Source organism: Chiloscyllium plagiosum, unplaced genomic scaffold (genome assembly GCF_037043375.1).
Source record: "Chiloscyllium plagiosum isolate Xiang-an unplaced genomic scaffold, Cpla_swu_hap1 HiC_scaffold_42, whole genome shotgun sequence".
NCBI lineage: Eukaryota > Metazoa > Chordata > Chondrichthyes > Orectolobiformes > Hemiscylliidae > Chiloscyllium > Chiloscyllium plagiosum.
This window is the reverse complement of record NW_028270180.1, coordinates 103,460,589-103,485,470: the sequence shown is the minus strand read 5'-3', so window position 1 is coordinate 103,485,470 and position 24,882 is coordinate 103,460,589. Positions and strand designations below refer to the sequence as shown.

Here is a 24,882-nt window from a genome sequence, read left to right as displayed (position 1 = left end):
CTGTAGTCCGGTGTGTTTCGTGTTCCGTGTAAACGTGAAAGTCGTCCTGTTTCGAGCAATGGGTGAAATCATTTAGCAAAGCAAGAATGGAAATTCCAGTAATGTCAAGCAGCTCATGGTTATTTGACCAAATCATAAGCGAACCCATATTCTCACGCACTCACAGATACATTTGTAGCTGAAAAGAGTCTGACAAGATAGACTGAGCTTACCATTGATTTTTGCCTGGATTGATGGGCTATCAATATCTGCTGCGAAATTGACATTGTTGCCGGGCACATCCCAGCAGCTGTGCGAGTCCGAGAGGAATCATGGAACCCTTTTCATGTGACTTTGCATCTGTTGTTATGCAGGAGCACAATTGGAAATATAAGAAAATGAGGCGGCGCCGCCGGCTGGTAGTGTGGCCGAGCGGTCTAAGGCGCTGGATCCAGGTTCCAGTCTCGAAAGGGGCGCGGGTTCGAATCCCACCACTGTCATTTCTGCTGATCAACTCCAATGCTGCAGCATTGTTAAAATGCTGTTTCGGTGTCCACTGTATATTGATGTTGAAAACAAAAGTAAAATGGGTTTGCTTCGCAGGGAATTAACTGTGGTGTGGGATACTGCCAAATATTCCAAAATGTCTCTACTGTCATGATCATGATCGTGTTCGACTCCCGCGCGGAAAATCGCAAACAGTTGTGCCGTCCCAGGCAAGTTGAGCCTTCACTGGAACCGAATGGAGACTGTTATTTCATCGCTGTTGTGAAACGAAGTCCTACGGTGACTCTACTCGTTGTTATTTGGGTTTCTAGCTAATGGGAAAATCGTCCCAATGAATTTCGATGTCCTACCTTATTGAATTTCTCACATTTCCTTCATTTCCGTCCTGGAAACATCAGAAGGGAAAGGTAATCTAATCGAGACTGTGATTGGTGAAATTCACTTTTTACGGCCAATTCTTATTATGTTCTTTCTTTCTCTCTTTTCAGCATTGTCTGGAAAGTGGTGGTGCAGTAAGGCTGCAGCATGTTTGAAAGAGTCGTTTGGAAATGCCCCGTTGTTAGTTGTGAGATTACTTTATGACTCATGCCCTCGGACTGTATCACATTTAGCATTCATGCATCTCTGTGTCTGAAAATGCGTGAGGTATGCCAGTTTTGTTTGTGTTCCGTGTTAAATGCTTTCTGTTTTGCGATTCGCTCAATACATTTCGATTTAACAGGGTTTCTGAGGTAACTTCCAGCAGCCAAAATCCTCAGCTGAGGATCTGGGAAAATTTCACAGAGTATGGTCAGTCGGAGCTAAAGTAAGGAAGTCCTTCGTTTCTACACTGTTTCACAATACTACCTTTCCCGTGAGCAGTCGAACAGACTAAATGATTGTGCCACAGACTGCGATGGCAAACTCCGCTGAAAAGTAATCCTTTAAAGCCGGTGGAAGCAACATGACGTTATTGGGGTACACCGTGGAAAAAAATACTTCGGTGCACCCCTCGTCCATGCTCACCACATAGCCAAAATTACACAAGTCCCGTTCCCCAGCATTTGGCCCCAATCCCTCTAAACGCATCCTATCCAGAAACTCACCCGATTACCTTTGCAATTTTCTGAGTGTAATAGCCTCCTCCACTTCCTCTGGTAGATCATTCCAAACACGCACAACCTTCTTTGTGGGAAATGTGCCTCAGGTCCTTTGTCACTTTCAGCCCACTCACCTTAAAGCTATGCTGTCGAGTTTTCAACTCACACCAACTTGGGTAAAACACGTAAATACTCAGTTTACCACCCTTCCATAAGGTCATGTCGCAGCTGTTACGCTGCAGGGAAAGTTTATTCCACCAGCCTATTCCATCTCGCCCCACGGTATAAACATCGACGACATCTTTGTCTATATCCTGTCATCAATTTAAAGTGTCTTTTTTACGTTTTCAAGATGTCGATTACGCTGGACAATAACGAGCTATCGGAAACAGAAAGGTGAAACATAGAACGGATTCAACTTTCAGTGCTGGACGCCACAGGGCCGCAGCACGGGCGGCTGTGGCTCGTTTCTGTAGTGTAGTGGTCATCACGTTCGCCTAACACGCGAAAGGTCCCCAGTTCGAAACTGGGCAGAAACTGTTTTGTTCTTCAACTGCAGCCTTTTACATGGACAAGAGCTGAGCTTTCTTGCATCTTTCCCATCTGCAAACCTGCCTTCGAATTTGCTTCAACAAATCTGTTCTCGTCGTGAAATGTAATGCAATTCCATTTAATTACAGTGCAAAGCGTTGTTAAGTTTTTCTCCAACCTGGTTCTGATCATATGCCATTCTGTTGGAGAGTGTAGTTACCGCCTTCTGATCCTTCCACGAAAAGCAGTACCGCATTTGCCTTCCTTGCGCAGGCGGCTCGCTTCAAAGACAGGAAAGAAGCAGATGCTCTGGTGTCACAGCGCACCACGAATTCCTGAACTTGTCTGTCTGTCAAATGTACCCCAAGGTCGTCTCAGAAATACCTCATTTGGAAGCTGTCAATCGTTATTCAACGTGCGGGAATTGGCACCAGATATCCTGAATCATGTTTTGGAGCTCATTCAATCAGCAACAGCAATGAAAGAAATTGCACTCTCAGAGGAACCTTTCGACTTGCGCATTCAGAGCGTCGCTATTATGAAGGTCCGCACCGAGATCTAAGTCATGTTGGAACTGAAACGGAGAAATCGACAGAGAGGCTACAGAATGACATCGCATCCATTTGGTTTTCTTTAAATCACTGACGAGCAGGAAAATGTAAACGGGGAGGGCGAGTGGGGAAGTGAGGCAGTTGCAGCTCTGGTGAAATTCCTTCTTTGTGATTCACTCAGCAACCAGAGACGTGAAGGTGACTCAGGGGTGAAAGCTCTTCACATCGAGAACAAAAAGCACTCAAGGGCAGTTAGCACCTCTTCTGGAGTGGGGGTGGGGTGAGGTAATTACCTTTTGACTTCTGTTACTATGTTCAGAAACTGGCTTTTAGATTGAGGTGAACAGAAACTGCATTTATAAAAAGCACCACGGAATTTAGCAAAATTTATTGAGTCGCTTCTCCTCGATTCCCACACAGGTTTCCAATTCAGTTGGTATCCATGTGGCTCATGTCCAGGAGTGAACGTCTCAGTAGCAAATTGCACGGTTAAGGTAAAAGGCAAGGAAAGTGGCATCTCGAACTGGCTCCGAGGTCAGAGCATTCTCTCAAGGTGATCTGTCGTTCTCGGATTGTAATGCTACCTCCGGTTTTAGGGTGGAGAACATTCTTTGGGACTCCTATTCTGAAAAAAAAACACATACACAGTGACTGAAACGATGCTGCACGGTATGATGCGGAACACGGCCTGCTCAGGTTTGTGCATTTTCCCTGTAGTCCGGTGTGTTTCGTGTTCCGTGTAAACGTGAAAGTCGTCCTGTTTCGAGCAATGGGTGAAATCATTTAGCAAAGCAAGAATGGAAATTCCAGTAATGTCAAGCAGCTCATGGTTATTTGACCAAATCATAAGCGAACCCATATTCTCACGCACTCACAGATACATTTGTAGCTGAAAAGAGTCTGACAAGATAGACTGAGCTTACCATTGATTTTTGCCTGGATTGATGGGCTATCAATATCTGCTGCGAAATTGACATTGTTGCCGGGCACATCCCAGCAGCTGTGCGAGTCCGAGAGGAATCATGGAACCCTTTTCATGTGACTTTGCATCTGTTGTTATGCAGGAGCACAATTGGAAATATAAGAAAATGAGGCGGCGCCGCCGGCTGGTAGTGTGGCCGAGCGGTCTAAGGCGCTGGATCCAGGTTCCAGTCTCGAAAGGGGCGCGGGTTCGAATCCCACCACTGTCATTTCTGCTGATCAACTCCAATGCTGCAGCATTGTTAAAATGCTGTTTCGGTGTCCACTGTATATTGATGTTGAAAACAAAAGTAAAATGGGTTTGCTTCGCAGGGAATTAACTGTGGTGTGGGATACTGCCAAATATTCCAAAATGTCTCTACTGTCATGATCATGATCGTGTTCGACTCCCGCGCGGAAAATCGCAAACAGTTGTGCCGTCCCAGGCAAGTTGAGCCTTCACTGGAACCGAATGGAGACTGTTATTTCATCGCTGTTGTGAAACGAAGTCCTACGGTGACTCTACTCGTTGTTATTTGGGTTTCTAGCTAATGGGAAAATCGTCCCAATGAATTTCGATGTCCTACCTTATTGAATTTCTCACATTTCCTTCATTTCCGTCCTGGAAACATCAGAAGGGAAAGGTAATCTAATCGAGACTGTGATTGGTGAAATTCACTTTTTACGGCCAATTCTTATTATGTTCTTTCTTTCTCTCTTTTCAGCATTGTCTGGAAAGTGGTGGTGCAGTAAGGCTGCAGCATGTTTGAAAGAGTCGTTTGGAAATGCCCCGTTGTTAGTTGTGAGATTACTTTATGACTCATGCCCTCGGACTGTATCACATTTAGCATTCATGCATCTCTGTGTCTGAAAATGCGTGAGGTATGCCAGTTTTGTTTGTGTTCCGTGTTAAATGCTTTCTGTTTTGCGATTCGCTCAATACATTTCGATTTAACAGGGTTTCTGAGGTAACTTCCAGCAGCCAAAATCCTCAGCTGAGGATCTGGGAAAATTTCACAGAGTATGGTCAGTCGGAGCTAAAGTAAGGAAGTCCTTCGTTTCTACACTGTTTCACAATACTACCTTTCCCGTGAGCAGTCGAACAGACTAAATGATTGTGCCACAGACTGCGATGGCAAACTCCGCTGAAAAGTAATCCTTTAAAGCCGGTGGAAGCAACATGACGTTATTGGGGTACACCGTGGAAAAAAATACTTCGGTGCACCCCTCGTCCATGCTCACCACATAGCCAAAATTACACAAGTCCCGTTCCCCAGCATTTGGCCCCAATCCCTCTAAACGCATCCTATCCAGAAACTCACCCGATTACCTTTGCAATTTTCTGAGTGTAATAGCCTCCTCCACTTCCTCTGGTAGATCATTCCAAACACGCACAACCTTCTTTGTGGGAAATGTGCCTCAGGTCCTTTGTCACTTTCAGCCCACTCACCTTAAAGCTATGCTGTCGAGTTTTCAACTCACACCAACTTGGGTAAAACACGTAAATACTCAGTTTACCACCCTTCCATAAGGTCATGTCGCAGCTGTTACGCTGCAGGGAAAGTTTATTCCACCAGCCTATTCCATCTCGCCCCACGGTATAAACATCGACGACATCTTTGTCTATATCCTGTCATCAATTTAAAGTGTCTTTTTTACGTTTTCAAGATGTCGATTACGCTGGACAATAACGAGCTATCGGAAACAGAAAGGTGAAACATAGAACGGATTCAACTTTCAGTGCTGGACGCCACAGGGCCGCAGCACGGGCGGCTGTGGCTCGTTTCTGTAGTGTAGTGGTCATCACGTTCGCCCAACACGCGAAAGGTCCCCAGTTCGAAACTGGGCAGAAACTGTTTTGTTCTTCAACTGCAGCCTTTTACATGGACAAGAGCTGAGCTTTCTTGCATCTTTCCCATCTGCAAACCTGCCTTCGAATTTGCTTCAACAAATCTGTTCTCGTCGTGAAATGTAATGCAATTCCATTTAATTACAGTGCAAAGCGTTGTTAAGTTTTTCTCCAACCTGGTTCTGATCATATGCCATTCTGTTGGAGAGTGTAGTTACCGCCTTCTGATCCTTCCACGAAAAGCAGTACCGCATTTGCCTTCCTTGCGCAGGCGGCTCGCTTCAAAGACAGGAAAGAAGCAGATGCTCTGGTGTCACAGCGCACCACGAATTCCTGAACTTGTCTGTCTGTCAAATGTACCCCAAGGTCGTCTCAGAAATACCTCATTTGGAAGCTGTCAATCGTTATTCAACGTGCGGGAATTGGCACCAGATATCCTGAATCATGTTTTGGAGCTCATTCAATCAGCAACAGCAATGAAAGAAATTGCACTCTCAGAGGAACCTTTCGACTTGCGCATTCAGAGCGTCGCTATTATGAAGGTCCGCACCGAGATCTAAGTCATGTTGGAACTGAAACGGAGAAATCGACAGAGAGGCTACAGAATGACATCGCATCCATTTGGTTTTCTTTAAATCACTGACGAGCAGGAAAATGTAAACGGGGAGGGCGAGTGGGGAAGTGAGGCAGTTGCAGCTCTGGTGAAATTCCTTCTTTGTGATTCACTCAGCAACCAGAGACGTGAAGGTGACTCAGGGGTGAAAGCTCTTCACATCGAGAACAAAAAGCACTCAAGGGCAGTTAGCACCTCTTCTGGAGTGGGGGTGGGGTGAGGTAATTACCTTTTGACTTCTGTTACTATGTTCAGAAACTGGCTTTTAGATTGAGGTGAACAGAAACTGCATTTATAAAAAGCACCACGGAATTTAGCAAAATTTATTGAGTCGCTTCTCCTCGATTCCCACACAGGTTTCCAATTCAGTTGATATCCATGTGGCTCATGTCCAGGAGTGAACGTCTCAGTAGCAAATTGCACGGTTAAGGTAAAAGGCAAGGAAAGTGGCATCTCGAACTGGCTCCGAGGTCAGAGCATTCTCTCAAGGTGATCTGTCGTTCTCGGATTGTAATGCTACCTCCGGTTTTAGGGTGGAGAACATTCTTTGGGACTCCTATTCTGAAAAAAAAACACATACACAGTGACTGAAACGATGCTGCACGGTATGATGCGGAACACGGCCTGCTCAGGTTTGTGCATTTTCCCTGTAGTCCGGTGTGTTTCGTGTTCCGTGTAAACGTGAAAGTCGTCCTGTTTCGAGCAATGGGTGAAATCATTTAGCAAAGCAAGAATGGAAATTCCAGTAATGTCAAGCAGCTCATGGTTATTTGACCAAATCATAAGCGAACCCATATTCTCACGCACTCACAGATACATTTGTAGCTGAAAAGAGTCTGACAAGATAGACTGAGCTTACCATTGATTTTTGCCTGGATTGATGGGCTATCAATATCTGCTGCGAAATTGACATTGTTGCCGGGCACATCCCAGCAGCTGTGCGAGTCCGAGAGGAATCATGGAACCCTTTTCATGTGACTTTGCATCTGTTGTTATGCAGGAGCACAATTGGAAATATAAGAAAATGAGGCGGCGCCGCCGGCTGGTAGTGTGGCCGAGCGGTCTAAGGCGCTGGATCCAGGTTCCAGTCTCGAAAGGGGCGCGGGTTCGAATCCCACCACTGTCATTTCTGCTGATCAACTCCAATGCTGCAGCATTGTTAAAATGCTGTTTCGGTGTCCACTGTATATTGATGTTGAAAACAAAAGTAAAATGGGTTTGCTTCGCAGGGAATTAACTGTGGTGTGGGATACTGCCAAATATTCCAAAATGTCTCTACTGTCATGATCATGATCGTGTTCGACTCCCGCGCGGAAAATCGCAAACAGTTGTGCCGTCCCAGGCAAGTTGAGCCTTCACTGGAACCGAATGGAGACTGTTATTTCATCGCTGTTGTGAAACGAAGTCCTACGGTGACTCTACTCGTTGTTATTTGGGTTTCTAGCTAATGGGAAAATCGTCCCAATGAATTTCGATGTCCTACCTTATTGAATTTCTCACATTTCCTTCATTTCCGTCCTGGAAACATCAGAAGGGAAAGGTAATCTAATCGAGACTGTGATTGGTGAAATTCACTTTTTACGGCCAATTCTTATTATGTTCTTTCTTTCTCTCTTTTCAGCATTGTCTGGAAAGTGGTGGTGCAGTAAGGCTGCAGCATGTTTGAAAGAGTCGTTTGGAAATGCCCCGTTGTTAGTTGTGAGATTACTTTATGACTCATGCCCTCGGACTGTATCACATTTAGCATTCATGCATCTCTGTGTCTGAAAATGCGTGAGGTATGCCAGTTTTGTTTGTGTTCCGTGTTAAATGCTTTCTGTTTTGCGATTCGCTCAATACATTTCGATTTAACAGGGTTTCTGAGGTAACTTCCAGCAGCCAAAATCCTCAGCTGAGGATCTGGGAAAATTTCACAGAGTATGGTCAGTCGGAGCTAAAGTAAGGAAGTCCTTCGTTTCTACACTGTTTCACAATACTACCTTTCCCGTGAGCAGTCGAACAGACTAAATGATTGTGCCACAGACTGCGATGGCAAACTCCGCTGAAAAGTAATCCTTTAAAGCCGGTGGAAGCAACATGACGTTATTGGGGTACACCGTGGAAAAAAATACTTCGGTGCACCCCTCGTCCATGCTCACCACATAGCCAAAATTACACAAGTCCCGTTCCCCAGCATTTGGCCCCAATCCCTCTAAACGCATCCTATCCAGAAACTCACCCGATTACCTTTGCAATTTTCTGAGTGTAATAGCCTCCTCCACTTCCTCTGGTAGATCATTCCAAACACGCACAACCTTCTTTGTGGGAAATGTGCCTCAGGTCCTTTGTCACTTTCAGCCCACTCACCTTAAAGCTATGCTGTCGAGTTTTCAACTCACACCAACTTGGGTAAAACACGTAAATACTCAGTTTACCACCCTTCCATAAGGTCATGTCGCAGCTGTTACGCTGCAGGGAAAGTTTATTCCACCAGCCTATTCCATCTCGCCCCACGGTATAAACATCGACGACATCTTTGTCTATATCCTGTCATCAATTTAAAGTGTCTTTTTTACGTTTTCAAGATGTCGATTACGCTGGACAATAACGAGCTATCGGAAACAGAAAGGTGAAACATAGAACGGATTCAACTTTCAGTGCTGGACGCCACAGGGCCGCAGCACGGGCGGCTGTGGCTCGTTTCTGTAGTGTAGTGGTCATCACGTTCGCCTAACACGCGAAAGGTCCCCAGTTCGAAACTGGGCAGAAACTGTTTTGTTCTTCAACTGCAGCCTTTTACATGGACAAGAGCTGAGCTTTCTTGCATCTTTCCCATCTGCAAACCTGCCTTCGAATTTGCTTCAACAAATCTGTTCTCGTCGTGAAATGTAATGCAATTCCATTTAATTACAGTGCAAAGCGTTGTTAAGTTTTTCTCCAACCTGGTTCTGATCATATGCCATTCTGTTGGAGAGTGTAGTTACCGCCTTCTGATCCTTCCACGAAAAGCAGTACCGCATTTGCCTTCCTTGCGCAGGCGGCTCGCTTCAAAGACAGGAAAGAAGCAGATGCTCTGGTGTCACAGCGCACCACGAATTCCTGAACTTGTCTGTCTGTCAAATGTACCCCAAGGTCGTCTCAGAAATACCTCATTTGGAAGCTGTCAATCGTTATTCAACGTGCGGGAATTGGCACCAGATATCCTGAATCATGTTTTGGAGCTCATTCAATCAGCAACAGCAATGAAAGAAATTGCACTCTCAGAGGAACCTTTCGACTTGCGCATTCAGAGCGTCGCTATTATGAAGGTCCGCACCGAGATCTAAGTCATGTTGGAACTGAAACGGAGAAATCGACAGAGAGGCTACAGAATGACATCGCATCCATTTGGTTTTCTTTAAATCACTGACGAGCAGGAAAATGTAAACGGGGAGGGCGAGTGGGGAAGTGAGGCAGTTGCAGCTCTGGTGAAATTCCTTCTTTGTGATTCACTCAGCAACCAGAGACGTGAAGGTGACTCAGGGGTGAAAGCTCTTCACATCGAGAACAAAAAGCACTCAAGGGCAGTTAGCACCTCTTCTGGAGTGGGGGTGGGGTGAGGTAATTACCTTTTGACTTCTGTTACTATGTTCAGAAACTGGCTTTTAGATTGAGGTGAACAGAAACTGCATTTATAAAAAGCACCACGGAATTTAGCAAAATTTATTGAGTCGCTTCTCCTCGATTCCCACACAGGTTTCCAATTCAGTTGGTATCCATGTGGCTCATGTCCAGGAGTGAACGTCTCAGTAGCAAATTGCACGGTTAAGGTAAAAGGCAAGGAAAGTGGCATCTCGAACTGGCTCCGAGGTCAGAGCATTCTCTCAAGGTGATCTGTCGTTCTCGGATTGTAATGCTACCTCCGGTTTTAGGGTGGAGAACATTCTTTGGGACTCCTATTCTGAAAAAAAAAACACATACACAGTGACTGAAACGATGCTGCACGGTATGATGCGGAACACGGCCTGCTCAGGTTTGTGCATTTTCCCTGTAGTCCGGTGTGTTTCGTGTTCCGTGTAAACGTGAAAGTCGTCCTGTTTCGAGCAATGGGTGAAATCATTTAGCAAAGCAAGAATGGAAATTCCAGTAATGTCAAGCAGCTCATGGTTATTTGACCAAATCATAAGCGAACCCATATTCTCACGCACTCACAGATACATTTGTAGCTGAAAAGAGTCTGACAAGATAGACTGAGCTTACCATTGATTTTTGCCTGGATTGATGGGCTATCAATATCTGCTGCGAAATTGACATTGTTGCCGGGCACATCCCAGCAGCTGTGCGAGTCCGAGAGGAATCATGGAACCCTTTTCATGTGACTTTGCATCTGTTGTTATGCAGGAGCACAATTGGAAATATAAGAAAATGAGGCGGCGCCGCCGGCTGGTAGTGTGGCCGAGCGGTCTAAGGCGCTGGATCCAGGTTCCAGTCTCGAAAGGGGCGCGGGTTCGAATCCCACCACTGTCATTTCTGCTGATCAACTCCAATGCTGCAGCATTGTTAAAATGCTGTTTCGGTGTCCACTGTATATTGATGTTGAAAACAAAAGTAAAATGGGTTTGCTTCGCAGGGAATTAACTGTGGTGTGGGATACTGCCAAATATTCCAAAATGTCTCTACTGTCATGATCATGATCGTGTTCGACTCCCGCGCGGAAAATCGCAAACAGTTGTGCCGTCCCAGGCAAGTTGAGCCTTCACTGGAACCGAATGGAGACTGTTATTTCATCGCTGTTGTGAAACGAAGTCCTACGGTGACTCTACTCGTTGTTATTTGGGTTTCTAGCTAATGGGAAAATCGTCCCAATGAATTTCGATGTCCTACCTTATTGAATTTCTCACATTTCCTTCATTTCCGTCCTGGAAACATCAGAAGGGAAAGGTAATCTAATCGAGACTGTGATTGGTGAAATTCACTTTTTACGGCCAATTCTTATTATGTTCTTTCTTTCTCTCTTTTCAGCATTGTCTGGAAAGTGGTGGTGCAGTAAGGCTGCAGCATGTTTGAAAGAGTCGTTTGGAAATGCCCCGTTGTTAGTTGTGAGATTACTTTATGACTCATGCCCTCGGACTGTATCACATTTAGCATTCATGCATCTCTGTGTCTGAAAATGCGTGAGGTATGCCAGTTTTGTTTGTGTTCCGTGTTAAATGCTTTCTGTTTTGCGATTCGCTCAATACATTTCGATTTAACAGGGTTTCTGAGGTAACTTCCAGCAGCCAAAATCCTCAGCTGAGGATCTGGGAAAATTTCACAGAGTATGGTCAGTCGGAGCTAAAGTAAGGAAGTCCTTCGTTTCTACACTGTTTCACAATACTACCTTTCCCGTGAGCAGTCGAACAGACTAAATGATTGTGCCACAGACTGCGATGGCAAACTCCGCTGAAAAGTAATCCTTTAAAGCCGGTGGAAGCAACATGACGTTATTGGGGTACACCGTGGAAAAAAATACTTCGGTGCACCCCTCGTCCATGCTCACCACATAGCCAAAATTACACAAGTCCCGTTCCCCAGCATTTGGCCCCAATCCCTCTAAACGCATCCTATCCAGAAACTCACCCGATTACCTTTGCAATTTTCTGAGTGTAATAGCCTCCTCCACTTCCTCTGGTAGATCATTCCAAACACGCACAACCTTCTTTGTGGGAAATGTGCCTCAGGTCCTTTGTCACTTTCAGCCCACTCACCTTAAAGCTATGCTGTCGAGTTTTCAACTCACACCAACTTGGGTAAAACACGTAAATACTCAGTTTACCACCCTTCCATAAGGTCATGTCGCAGCTGTTACGCTGCAGGGAAAGTTTATTCCACCAGCCTATTCCATCTCGCCCCACGGTATAAACATCGACGACATCTTTGTCTATATCCTGTCATCAATTTAAAGTGTCTTTTTTACGTTTTCAAGATGTCGATTACGCTGGACAATAACGAGCTATCGGAAACAGAAAGGTGAAACATAGAACGGATTCAACTTTCAGTGCTGGACGCCACAGGGCCGCAGCACGGGCGGCTGTGGCTCGTTTCTGTAGTGTAGTGGTCATCACGTTCGCCTAACACGCGAAAGGTCCCCAGTTCGAAACTGGGCAGAAACTGTTTTGTTCTTCAACTGCAGCCTTTTACATGGACAAGAGCTGAGCTTTCTTGCATCTTTCCCATCTGCAAACCTGCCTTCGAATTTGCTTCAACAAATCTGTTCTCGTCGTGAAATGTAATGCAATTCCATTTAATTACAGTGCAAAGCGTTGTTAAGTTTTTCTCCAACCTGGTTCTGATCATATGCCATTCTGTTGGAGAGTGTAGTTACCGCCTTCTGATCCTTCCACGAAAAGCAGTACCGCATTTGCCTTCCTTGCGCAGGCGGCTCGCTTCAAAGACAGGAAAGAAGCAGATGCTCTGGTGTCACAGCGCACCACGAATTCCTGAACTTGTCTGTCTGTCAAATGTACCCCAAGGTCGTCTCAGAAATACCTCATTTGGAAGCTGTCAATCGTTATTCAACGTGCGGGAATTGGCACCAGATATCCTGAAGCATGTTTTGGAGCTCATTCAATCAGCAACAGCAATGAAAGAAATTGCACTCTCAGAGGAACCTTTCGACTTGCGCATTCAGAGCGTCGCTATTATGAAGGTCCGCACCGAGATCTAAGTCATGTTGGAACTGAAACGGAGAAATCGACAGAGAGGCTACAGAATGACATCGCATCCATTTGGTTTTCTTTAAATCACTGACGAGCAGGAAAATGTAAACGGGGAGGGCGAGTGGGGAAGTGAGGCAGTTGCAGCTCTGGTGAAATTCCTTCTTTGTGATTCACTCAGCAACCAGAGACGTGAAGGTGACTCAGGGGTGAAAGCTCTTCACATCGAGAACAAAAAGCACTCAAGGGCAGTTAGCACCTCTTCTGGAGTGGGGGTGGGGTGAGGTAATTACCTTTTGACTTCTGTTACTATGTTCAGAAACTGGCTTTTAGATTGAGGTGAACAGAAACTGCATTTATAAAAAGCACCACGGAATTTAGCAAAATTTATTGAGTCGCTTCTCCTCGATTCCCACACAGGTTTCCAATTCAGTTGGTATCCATGTGGCTCATGTCCAGGAGTGAACGTCTCAGTAGCAAATTGCACGGTTAAGGTAAAAGGCAAGGAAAGTGGCATCTCGAACTGGCTCCGAGGTCAGAGCATTCTCTCAAGGTGATCTGTCGTTCTCGGATTGTAATGCTACCTCCGGTTTTAGGGTGGAGAACATTCTTTGGGACTCCTATTCTGAAAAAAAAAACACATACACAGTGACTGAAACGATGCTGCACGGTATGATGCGGAACACGGCCTGCTCAGGTTTGTGCATTTTCCCTGTAGTCCGGTGTGTTTCGTGTTCCGTGTAAACGTGAAAGTCGTCCTGTTTCGAGCAATGGGTGAAATCATTTAGCAAAGCAAGAATGGAAATTCCAGTAATGTCAAGCAGCTCATGGTTATTTGACCAAATCATAAGCGAACCCATATTCTCACGCACTCACAGATACATTTGTAGCTGAAAAGAGTCTGACAAGATAGACTGAGCTTACCATTGATTTTTGCCTGGATTGATGGGCTATCAATATCTGCTGCGAAATTGACATTGTTGCCGGGCACATCCCAGCAGCTGTGCGAGTCCGAGAGGAATCATGGAACCCTTTTCATGTGACTTTGCATCTGTTGTTATGCAGGAGCACAATTGGAAATATAAGAAAATGAGGCGGCGCCGCCGGCTGGTAGTGTGGCCGAGCGGTCTAAGGCGCTGGATCCAGGTTCCAGTCTCGAAAGGGGCGCGGGTTCGAATCCCACCACTGTCATTTCTGCTGATCAACTCCAATGCTGCAGCATTGTTAAAATGCTGTTTCGGTGTCCACTGTATATTGATGTTGAAAACAAAAGTAAAATGGGTTTGCTTCGCAGGGAATTAACTGTGGTGTGGGATACTGCCAAATATTCCAAAATGTCTCTACTGTCATGATCATGATCGTGTTCGACTCCCGCGCGGAAAATCGCAAACAGTTGTGCCGTCCCAGGCAAGTTGAGCCTTCACTGGAACCGAATGGAGACTGTTATTTCATCGCTGTTGTGAAACGAAGTCCTACGGTGACTCTACTCGTTGTTATTTGGGTTTCTAGCTAATGGGAAAATCGTCCCAATGAATTTCGATGTCCTACCTTATTGAATTTCTCACATTTCCTTCATTTCCGTCCTGGAAACATCAGAAGGGAAAGGTAATCTAATCGAGACTGTGATTGGTGAAATTCACTTTTTACGGCCAATTCTTATTATGTTCTTTCTTTCTCTCTTTTCAGCATTGTCTGGAAAGTGGTGGTGCAGTAAGGCTGCAGCATGTTTGAAAGAGTCGTTTGGAAATGCCCCGTTGTTAGTTGTGAGATTACTTTATGACTCATGCCCTCGGACTGTATCACATTTAGCATTCATGCATCTCTGTGTCTGAAAATGCGTGAGGTATGCCAGTTTTGTTTGTGTTCCGTGTTAAATGCTTTCTGTTTTGCGATTCGCTCAATACATTTCGATTTAACAGGGTTTCTGAGGTAACTTCCAGCAGCCAAAATCCTCAGCTGAGGATCTGGGAAAATTTCACAGAGTATGGTCAGTCGGAGCTAAAGTAAGGAAGTCCTTCGTTTCTACACTGTTTCACAATACTACCTTTCCCGTGAGCAGTCGAACAGACTAAATGATTGTGCCACAGACTGCGATGGCAAACTCCGCTGAAAAGTAATCCTTTAAAGCCGGTGGAAGCAACATGACGTTATTGGGGTACACCGTGGAAAAAAATACTTCGGTGCACCCCTCGTCCATGCTCACCACATAGCCAAAATTACACAAGTCCCGTTCCCCAGCATTTGGCCCCAATCCCTCTAAACGCATCCTATCCAGAAACTCACCCGATTACCTTTGCAATTTTCTGAGTGTAATAGCCTCCTCCACTTCCTCTGGTAGATCATTCCAAACACGCACAACCTTCTTTGTGGGAAATGTGCCTCAGGTCCTTTGTCACTTTCAGCCCACTCACCTTAAAGCTATGCTGTCGAGTTTTCAACTCACACCAACTTGGGTAAAACACGTAAATACTCAGTTTACCACCCTTCCATAAGGTCATGTCGCAGCTGTTACGCTGCAGGGAAAGTTTATTCCACCAGCCTATTCCATCTCGCCCCACGGTATAAACATCGACGACATCTTTGTCTATATCCTGTCATCAATTTAAAGTGTCTTTTTTACGTTTTCAAGATGTCGATTACGCTGGACAATAACGAGCTATCGGAAACAGAAAGGTGAAACATAGAACGGATTCAACTTTCAGTGCTGGACGCCACAGGGCCGCAGCACGGGCGGCTGTGGCTCGTTTCTGTAGTGTAGTGGTCATCACGTTCGCCTAACACGCGAAAGGTCCCCAGTTCGAAACTGGGCAGAAACTGTTTTGTTCTTCAACTGCAGCCTTTTACATGGACAAGAGCTGAGCTTTCTTGCATCTTTCCCATCTGCAAACCTGCCTTCGAATTTGCTTCAACAAATCTGTTCTCGTCGTGAAATGTAATGCAATTCCATTTAATTACAGTGCAAAGCGTTGTTAAGTTTTTCTCCAACCTGGTTCTGATCATATGCCATTCTGTTGGAGAGTGTAGTTACCGCCTTCTGATCCTTCCACGAAAAGCAGTACCGCATTTGCCTTCCTTGCGCAGGCGGCTCGCTTCAAAGACAGGAAAGAAGCAGATGCTCTGGTGTCACAGCGCACCACGAATTCCTGAACTTGTCTGTCTGTCAAATGTACCCCAAGGTCGTCTCAGAAATACCTCATTTGGAAGCTGTCAATCGTTATTCAACGTGCGGGAATTGGCACCAGATATCCTGAATCATGTTTTGGAGCTCATTCAATCAGCAACAGCAATGAAAGAAATTGCACTCTCAGAGGAACCTTTCGACTTGCGCATTCAGAGCGTCGCTATTATGAAGGTCCGCACCGAGATCTAAGTCATGTTGGAACTGAAACGGAGAAATCGACAGAGAGGCTACAGAATGACATCGCATCCATTTGGTTTTCTTTAAATCACTGACGAGCAGGAAAATGTAAACGGGGAGGGCGAGTGGGGAAGTGAGGCAGTTGCAGCTCTGGTGAAATTCCTTCTTTGTGATTCACTCAGCAACCAGAGACGTGAAGGTGACTCAGGGGTGAAAGCTCTTCACATCGAGAACAAAAAGCACTCAAGGGCAGTTAGCACCTCTTCTGGAGTGGGGGTGGGGTGAGGTAATTACCTTTTGACTTCTGTTACTATGTTCAGAAACTGGCTTTTAGATTGAGGTGAACAGAAACTGCATTTATAAAAAGCACCACGGAATTTAGCAAAATTTATTGAGTCGCTTCTCCTCGATTCCCACACAGGTTTCCAATTCAGTTGGTATCCATGTGGCTCATGTCCAGGAGTGAACGTCTCAGTAGCAAATTGCACGGTTAAGGTAAAAGGCAAGGAAAGTGGCATCTCGAACTGGCTCCGAGGTCAGAGCATTCTCTCAAGGTGATCTGTCGTTCTCGGATTGTAATGCTACCTCCGGTTTTAGGGTGGAGAACATTCTTTGGGACTCCTATTCTGAAAAAAAAAACACATACACAGTGACTGAAACGATGCTGCACGGTATGATGCGGAACACGGCCTGCTCAGGTTTGTGCATTTTCCCTGTAGTCCGGTGTGTTTCGTGTTCCGTGTAAACGTGAAAGTCGTCCTGTTTCGAGCAATGGGTGAAATCATTTAGCAAAGCAAGAATGGAAATTCCAGTAATGTCAAGCAGCTCATGGTTATTTGACCAAATCATAAGCGAACCCATATTCTCACGCACTCACAGATACATTTGTAGCTGAAAAGAGTCTGACAAGATAGACTGAGCTTACCATTGATTTTTGCCTGGATTGATGGGCTATCAATATCTGCTGCGAAATTGACATGGTTGCCGGGCACATCCCAGCAGCTGTGCGAGTCCGAGAGGAATCATGGAACCCTTTTCATGTGACTTTGCATCTGTTGTTATGCAGGAGCACAATTGGAAATATAAGAAAATGAGGCGGCGCCGCCGGCTGGTAGTGTGGCCGAGCGGTCTAAGGCGCTGGATCCAGGTTCCAGTCTCGAAAGGGGCGCGGGTTCGAATCCCACCACTGTCATTTCTGCTGATCAACTCCAATGCTGCAGCATTGTTAAAATGCTGTTTCGGTGTCCACTGTATATTGATGTTGAAAACAAAAGTAAAATGGGTTTGCTTCGCAGGGAATTAACTGTGGTGTGGGATACTGCCAAATATTCCAAAATGTCTCTACTGTCATGATCATGATCGTGTTCGACTCCCGCGCGGAAAATCGCAAACAGTTGTGCCGTCCCAGGCAAGTTGAGCCTTCACTGGAACCGAATGGAGACTGTTATTTCATCGCTGTTGTGAAACGAAGTCCTACGGTGACTCTACTCGTTGTTATTTGGGTTTCTAGCTAATGGGAAAATCGTCCCAATGAATTTCGATGTCCTACCTTATTGAATTTCTCACATTTCCTTCATTTCCGTCCTGGAAACATCAGAAGGGAAAGGTAATCTAATCGAGACTGTGATTGGTGAAATTCACTTTTTACGGCCAATTCTTATTATGTTCTTTCTTTCTCTCTTTTCAGCATTGTCTGGAAAGTGGTGGTGCAGTAAGGCTGCAGCATGTTTGAAAGAGTCGTTTGGAAATGCCCCGTTGTTAGTTGTGAGATTACTTTATGACTCATGCCCTCGGACTGTATCACATTTAGCATTCATGCATCTCTGTGTCTGAAAATGCGTGAGGTATGCCAGTTTTGTTTGTGTTCCGTGTTAAATGCTTTCTGTTTTGCGATTCGCTCAATACATTTCGATTTAACAGGGTTTCTGAGGTAACTTCCAGCAGCCAAAATCCTCAGCTGAGGATCTGGGAAAATTTCACAGAGTATGGTCAGTCGGAGCTAAAGTAAGGAAGTCCTTCGTTTCTACACTGTTTCACAATACTACCTTTCCCGTGAGCAGTCGAACAGACTAAATGATTGTGCCACAGACTGCGATGGCAAACTCCGCTGAAAAGTAATCCTTTAAAGCCGGTGGAAGCAACATGACGTTATTGGGGTACACCGTGGAAAAAAATACTTCGGTGCACCCCTCGTCCATGCTCACCACATAGCCAAAATTACACAAGTCCCGTTCCCCAGCATTTGGCCCCAATCCCTCTAAACGCATCCTATCCAGAAACTCACCCGATTACCTTTGCAATTTTCTGAGTGTAATAGCCTCCTCCACTTCCTCTGGTAGATCATTCCAAACACGCACAACCTTCTTTGTGGGAAATGTGCCTCAGGTCCTTTGTCACTTTCAGCCCACTCACCTTAAAGCTATGCTGTCGAGTTTTCAACTCACACCAACTTGGGTAAAACACGTAAATACTCAGTTTACCACCCTTCCATAAGGTCATGTCGCAGCTGTTACGCTGCAGGGAAAGTTTATTCCACCAGCCTATTCCATCTCGCCCCACGGTATAAACATCGACGACATCTTTGTCTATATCCTGTCATCAATTTAAAGTGTCTTTTTTACGTTTTCAAGATGTCGATTACGCTGGACAATAACGAGCTATCGGAAACAGAAAGGTGAAACATAGAACGGATTCAACTTTCAGTGCTGGACGCCACAGGGCCGCAGCACGGGCGGCTGTGGCTCGTTTCTGTAGTGTAGTGGTCATCACGTTCGCCTAACACGCGAAAGGTCCCCAGTTCGAAACTGGGCAGAAACTGTTTTGTTCTTCAACTGCAGCCTTTTACATGGACAAGAGCTGAGCTTTCTTGCATCTTTCCCATCTGCAAACCTGCCTTCGAATTTGCTTCAACAAATCTGTTCTCGTCGTGAAATGTAATGCAATTCCATTTAATTACAGTGCAAAGCGTTGTTAAGTTTTTCTCCAACCTGGTTCTGATCATATGCCATTCTGTTGGAGAGTGTAGTTACCGCCTTCTGATCCTTCCACGAAAAGCAGTACCGCATTTGCCTTCCTTGCGCAGGCGGCTCGCTTCAAAGACAGGAAAGAAGCAGATGCTCTGGTGTCACAGCGCACCACGAATTCCTGAACTTGTCTGTCTGTCAAATGTACCCCAAGGTCGTCTCAGAAATACCTCATTTGGAAGCTGTCAATCGTTATTCAACGTGCGGGAATTGGCACCAGATATCCTGAATCATGTTTTGGAGCTCATTCAATCAGCAACAGCAATGAAAGAAATTGCACTCTCAGAGGAACCTTTCGACTTGCGCATTCAGAGCGTCGCTATTATGAAGGTCCGCACCGAGATCTAAGTCATGTTGGAACTGAAACGGAGAAATCGACAGAGAGGCTACAGAATGACATCGCATCCATTTGGTTTTCTTTAAATCACTGACGAGCAGGAAAATGTAAACGGGGAGGGCGAGTGGGGAAGTGAGGCAGTTGCAGCTCTGGTGAAATTCCTTCTTTGTGATTCACTCAGCAACCAGAGACGTGAAGGTGACTCAGGGGTGAAAGCTCTTCACATCGAGAACAAAAAGCACTCAAGGGCAGTTAGCACCTCTTCTGGAGTGGGGGTGGGGTGAGGTAATTACCTTTTGACTTCTGTTACTATGTTCAGAAACTGGCTTTTAGATTGAGGTGAACAGAAACTGCATTTATAAAAAGCACCACGGAATTTAGCAAAATTTATTGAGTCGCTTCTCCTCGATTCCCACACAGGTTTCCAATTCAGTTGGTATCCATGTGGCTCATGTCCAGGAGTGAACGTCTCAGTAGCAAATTGCACGGTTAAGGTAAAAGGCAAGGAAAGTGGCATCTCGAACTGGCTCCGAGGTCAGAGCATTCTCTCAAGGTGATCTGTCGTTCTCGGATTGTAATGCTACCTCCGGTTTTAGGGTGGAGAACATTCTTTGGGACTCCTATTCTGAAAAAAAAACACATACACAGTGACTGAAACGATGCTGCACGGTATGATGCGGAACACGGCCTGCTCAGGTTTGTGCATTTTCCCTGTAGTCCGGTGTGTTTCGTGTTCCGTGTAAACGTGAAAGTCGTCCTGTTTCGAGCAATGGGTGAAATCATTTAGCAAAGCAAGAATGGAAATTCCAGTAATGTCAAGCAGCTCATGGTTATTTGACCAAATCATAAGCGAACCCATATTCTCACGCACTCACAGATACATTTGTAGCTGAAAAGAGTCTGACAAGATAGACTGAGCTTACCATTGATTTTTGCCTGGATTGATGGGCTATCAATATCTGCTGCGAAATTGACATTGTTGCCGGGCACATCCCAGCAGCTGTGCGAGTCCGAGAGGAATCATGGAACCCTTTTCATGTGACTTTGCATCTGTTGTTATGCAGGAGCACAATTGGAAATATAAGAAAATGAGGCGGCGCCGCCGGCTGGTAGTGTGGCCGAGCGGTCTAAGGCGCTGGATCCAGGTTCCAGTCTCGAAAGGGGCGCGGGTTCGAATCCCACCACTGTCATTTCTGCTGATCAACTCCAATGCTGCAGCATTGTTAAAATGCTGTTTCGGTGTCCACTGTATATTGATGTTGAAAACAAAAGTAAAATGGGTTTGCTTCGCAGGGAATTAACTGTGGTGTGGGATACTGCCAAATATTCCAAAATGTCTCTACTGTCATGATCATGATCGTGTTCGACTCCCGCGCGGAAAATCGCAAACAGTTGTGCCGTCCCAGGCAAGTTGAGCCTTCACTGGAACCGAATGGAGACTGTTATTTCATCGCTGTTGTGAAACGAAGTCCTACGGTGACTCTACTCGTTGTTATTTGGGTTTCTAGCTAATGGGAAAATCGTCCCAATGAATTTCGATGTCCTACCTTATTGAATTTCTCACATTTCCTTCATTTCCGTCCTGGAAACATCAGAAGGGAAAGGTAATCTAATCGAGACTGTGATTGGTGAAATTCACTTTTTACGGCCAATTCTTATTATGTTCTTTCTTTCTCTCTTTTCAGCATTGTCTGGAAAGTGGTGGTGCAGTAAGGCTGCAGCATGTTTGAAAGAGTCGTTTGGAAATGCCCCGTTGTTAGTTGTGAGATTACTTTATGACTCATGCCCTCGGACTGTATCACATTTAGCATTCATGCATCTCTGTGTCTGAAAATGCGTGAGGTATGCCAGTTTTGTTTGTGTTCCGTGTTAAATGCTTTCTGTTTTGCGATTCGCTCAATACATTTCGATTTAACAGGGTTTCTGAGGTAACTTCCAGCAGCCAAAATCCTCAGCTGAGGATCTGGGAAAATTTCACAGAGTATGGTCAGTCGGAGCTAAAGTAAGGAAGTCCTTCGTTTCTACACTGTTTCACAATACTACCTTTCCCGTGAGCAGTCGAACAGACTAAATGATTGTGCCACAGACTGCGATGGCAAACTCCGCTGAAAAGTAATCCTTTAAAGCCGGTGGAAGCAACATGACGTTATTGGGGTACACCGTGGAAAAAAATACTTCGGTGCACCCCTCGTCCATGCTCACCACATAGCCAAAATTACACAAGTCCCGTTCCCCAGCATTTGGCCCCAATCCCTCTAAACGCATCCTATCCAGAAACTCACCCGATTACCTTTGCAATTTTCTGAGTGTAATAGCCTCCTCCACTTCCTCTGGTAGATCATTCCAAACACGCACAACCTTCTTTGTGGGAAATGTGCCTCAGGTCCTTTGTCACTTTCAGCCCACTCACCTTAAAGCTATGCTGTCGAGTTTTCAACTCACACCAACTTGGGTAAAACACGTAAATACTCAGTTTACCACCCTTCCATAAGGTCATGTCGCAGCTGTTACGCTGCAGGGAAAGTTTATTCCACCAGCCTATTCCATCTCGCCCCACGGTATAAACATCGACGACATCTTTGTCTATATCCTGTCATCAATTTAAAGTGTCTTTTTTACGTTTTCAAGATGTCGATTACGCTGGACAATAACGAGCTATCGGAAACAGAAAGGTGAAACATAGAACGGATTCAACTTTCAGTGCTGGACGCCACAGGGCCGCAGCACGGGCGGCTGTGGCTCGTTTCTGTAGTGTAGTGGTCATCACGTTCGCCTAACACGCGAAAGGTCCCCAGTTCGAAACTGGGCAGAAACTGTTTTGTTCTTCAACTGCAGCCTTTTACATGGACAAGAGCTGAGCTTTCTTGCATCTTTCCCATCTGCAAACCTGCCTTCGAATTTGCTTCAACAAATCTGTTCTCGTCGTGAAATGTAATGCAATTCCATTTAATTACAGTGCAAAGCGTTGTTAAGTTTTTCTCCAACCTGGTTCTGATCATATGCCATTCTGTTGGAGAGTGTAGTTACCGCCTTCTGATCCTTCCACGAAAAGCAGTACCGCATTTGCCTTCCTTGCGCAGGCGGCTCGCTTCAAAGACAGGAAAGAAGCAGATGCTCTGGTGTCACAGCGCACCACGAATTCCTGAACTTGTCTGTCTGTCAAATGTACCCCAAGGTCGTCTCAGAAATACCTCATTTGGAAGCTGTCAATCGTTATTCAACGTGCGGGAATTGGCACCAGATATCCTGAATCATGTTTTGGAGCTCATTCAATCAGCAACAGCAATGAAAGAAATTGCACTCTCAGAGGAACCTTTCGACTTGCGCATTCAGAGCGTCGCTATTATGAAGGTCCGCACCGAGATCTAAGTCATGTTGGAACTGAAACGGAGAAATCGACAGAGAGGCTACAGAATGACATCGCATCCATTTGGTTTTCTTTAAATCACTGACGAGCAGGAAAATGTAAACGGGGAGGGCGAGTGGGGAAGTGAGGCAGTTGCAGCTCTGGTGAAATTCCTTCTTTGTGATTCACTCAGCAACCAGAGACGTGAAGGTGACTCAGGGGTGAAAGCTCTTCACATCGAGAACAAAAAGCACTCAAGGGCAGTTAGCACCTCTTCTGGAGTGGGGGTGGGGTGAGGTAATTACCTTTTGACTTCTGTTACTATGTTCAGAAACTGGCTTTTAGATTGAGGTGAACAGAAACTGCATTTATAAAAAGCACCACGGAATTTAGCAAAATTTATTGAGTCGCTTCTCCTCGATTCCCACACAGGTTTCCAATTCAGTTGGTATCCATGTGGCTCATGTCCAGGAGTGAACGTCTCAGTAGCAAATTGCACGGTTAAGGTAAAAGGCAAGGAAAGTGGCATCTCGAACTGGCTCCGAGGTCAGAGCATTCTCTCAAGGTGATCTGTCGTTCTCGGATTGTAATGCTACCTCCGGTTTTAGGGTGGAGAACATTCTTTGGGACTCCTATTCTGAAAAAAAAAACACATACACAGTGACTGAAACGATGCTGCACGGTATGATGCGGAACACGGCCTGCTCAGGTTTGTGCATTTTCCCTGTAGTCCGGTGTGTTTCGTGTTCCGTGTAAACGTGAAAGTCGTCCTGTTTCGAGCAATGGGTGAAATCATTTAGCAAAGCAAGAATGGAAATTCCAGTAATGTCAAGCAGCTCATGGTTATTTGACCAAATCATAAGCGAACCCATATTCTCACGCACTCACAGATACATTTGTAGCTGAAAAGAGTCTGACAAGATAGACTGAGCTTACCATTGATTTTTGCCTGGATTGATGGGCTATCAATATCTGCTGCGAAATTGACATGGTTGCCGGGCACATCCCAGCAGCTGTGCGAGTCCGAGAGGAATCATGGAACCCTTTTCATGTGACTTTGCATCTGTTGTTATGCAGGAGCACAATTGGAAATATAAGAAAATGAGGCGGCGCCGCCGGCTGGTAGTGTGGCCGAGCGGTCTAAGGCGCTGGATCCAGGTTCCAGTCTCGAAAGGGGCGCGGGTTCGAATCCCACCACTGTCATTTCTGCTGATCAACTCCAATGCTGCAGCATTGTTAAAATGCTGTTTCGGTGTCCACTGTATATTGATGTTGAAAACAAAAGTAAAATGGGTTTGCTTCGCAGGGAATTAACTGTGGTGTGGGATACTGCCAAATATTCCAAAATGTCTCTACTGTCATGATCATGATCGTGTTCGACTCCCGCGCGGAAAATCGCAAACAGTTGTGCCGTCCCAGGCAAGTTGAGCCTTCACTGGAACCGAATGGAGACTGTTATTTCATCGCTGTTGTGAAACGAAGTCCTACGGTGACTCTACTCGTTGTTATTTGGGTTTCTAGCTAATGGGAAAATCGTCCCAATGAATTTCGATGTCCTACCTTATTGAATTTCTCACATTTCCTTCATTTCCGTCCTGGAAACATCAGAAGGGAAAGGTAATCTAATCGAGACTGTGATTGGTGAAATTCACTTTTTACGGCCAATTCTTATTATGTTCTTTCTTTCTCTCTTTTCAGCATTGTCTGGAAAGTGGTGGTGCAGTAAGGCTGCAGCATGTTTGAAAGAGTCGTTTGGAAATGCCCCGTTGTTAGTTGTGAGATTACTTTATGACTCATGCCCTCGGACTGTATCACATTTAGCATTCATGCATCTCTGTGTCTGAAAATGCGTGAGGTATGCCAGTTTTGTTTGTGTTCCGTGTTAAATGCTTTCTGTTTTGCGATTCGCTCAATACATTTCGATTTAACAGGGTTTCTGAGGTAACTTCCAGCAGCCAAAATCCTCAGCTGAGGATCTGGGAAAATTTCACAGAGTATGGTCAGTCGGAGCTAAAGTAAGGAAGTCCTTCGTTTCTACACTGTTTCACAATACTACCTTTCCCGTGAGCAGTCGAACAGACTAAATGATTGTGCCA

The 24,882-nt window shown here is 45.4% G+C and overlaps 7 non-coding genes across 7 annotated transcripts; all 7 read left to right on the top strand.

Annotated features, from left to right (window-relative positions):
• Nucleotides 1-2,031: 2,031 nt before the first annotated feature.
• Nucleotides 2,032-2,104, top strand: trnav-aac (transfer RNA valine (anticodon AAC)). Its single transcript has one exon. It is a non-coding gene; the product is annotated as a tRNA-Val (tRNA).
• Nucleotides 2,105-5,389: 3,285 nt separating this feature from the next.
• trnav-aac (transfer RNA valine (anticodon AAC)) lies at nt 5,390-5,462 on the top strand. The gene has a single exon. It is a non-coding gene; the product is annotated as a tRNA-Val (tRNA).
• Nucleotides 5,463-8,747: 3,285 nt separating this feature from the next.
• Nucleotides 8,748-8,820, top strand: trnav-aac (transfer RNA valine (anticodon AAC)). The gene has a single exon. It is a non-coding gene; the product is annotated as a tRNA-Val (tRNA).
• A 3,286-nt stretch (nt 8,821-12,106) lies between these two features.
• trnav-aac (transfer RNA valine (anticodon AAC)) lies at nt 12,107-12,179 on the top strand. The gene has a single exon. It is a non-coding gene; the product is annotated as a tRNA-Val (tRNA).
• A 3,286-nt stretch (nt 12,180-15,465) lies between these two features.
• trnav-aac (transfer RNA valine (anticodon AAC)) lies at nt 15,466-15,538 on the top strand. The gene has a single exon. It is a non-coding gene; the product is annotated as a tRNA-Val (tRNA).
• Nucleotides 15,539-18,824: 3,286 nt separating this feature from the next.
• On the top strand, nt 18,825-18,897 carry trnav-aac (transfer RNA valine (anticodon AAC)). Its single transcript has one exon. It is a non-coding gene; the product is annotated as a tRNA-Val (tRNA).
• Nucleotides 18,898-22,182: 3,285 nt separating this feature from the next.
• On the top strand, nt 22,183-22,255 carry trnav-aac (transfer RNA valine (anticodon AAC)). The gene has a single exon. It is a non-coding gene; the product is annotated as a tRNA-Val (tRNA).
• The last annotated feature ends 2,627 nt before the right edge of the window (nt 22,256-24,882 follow it).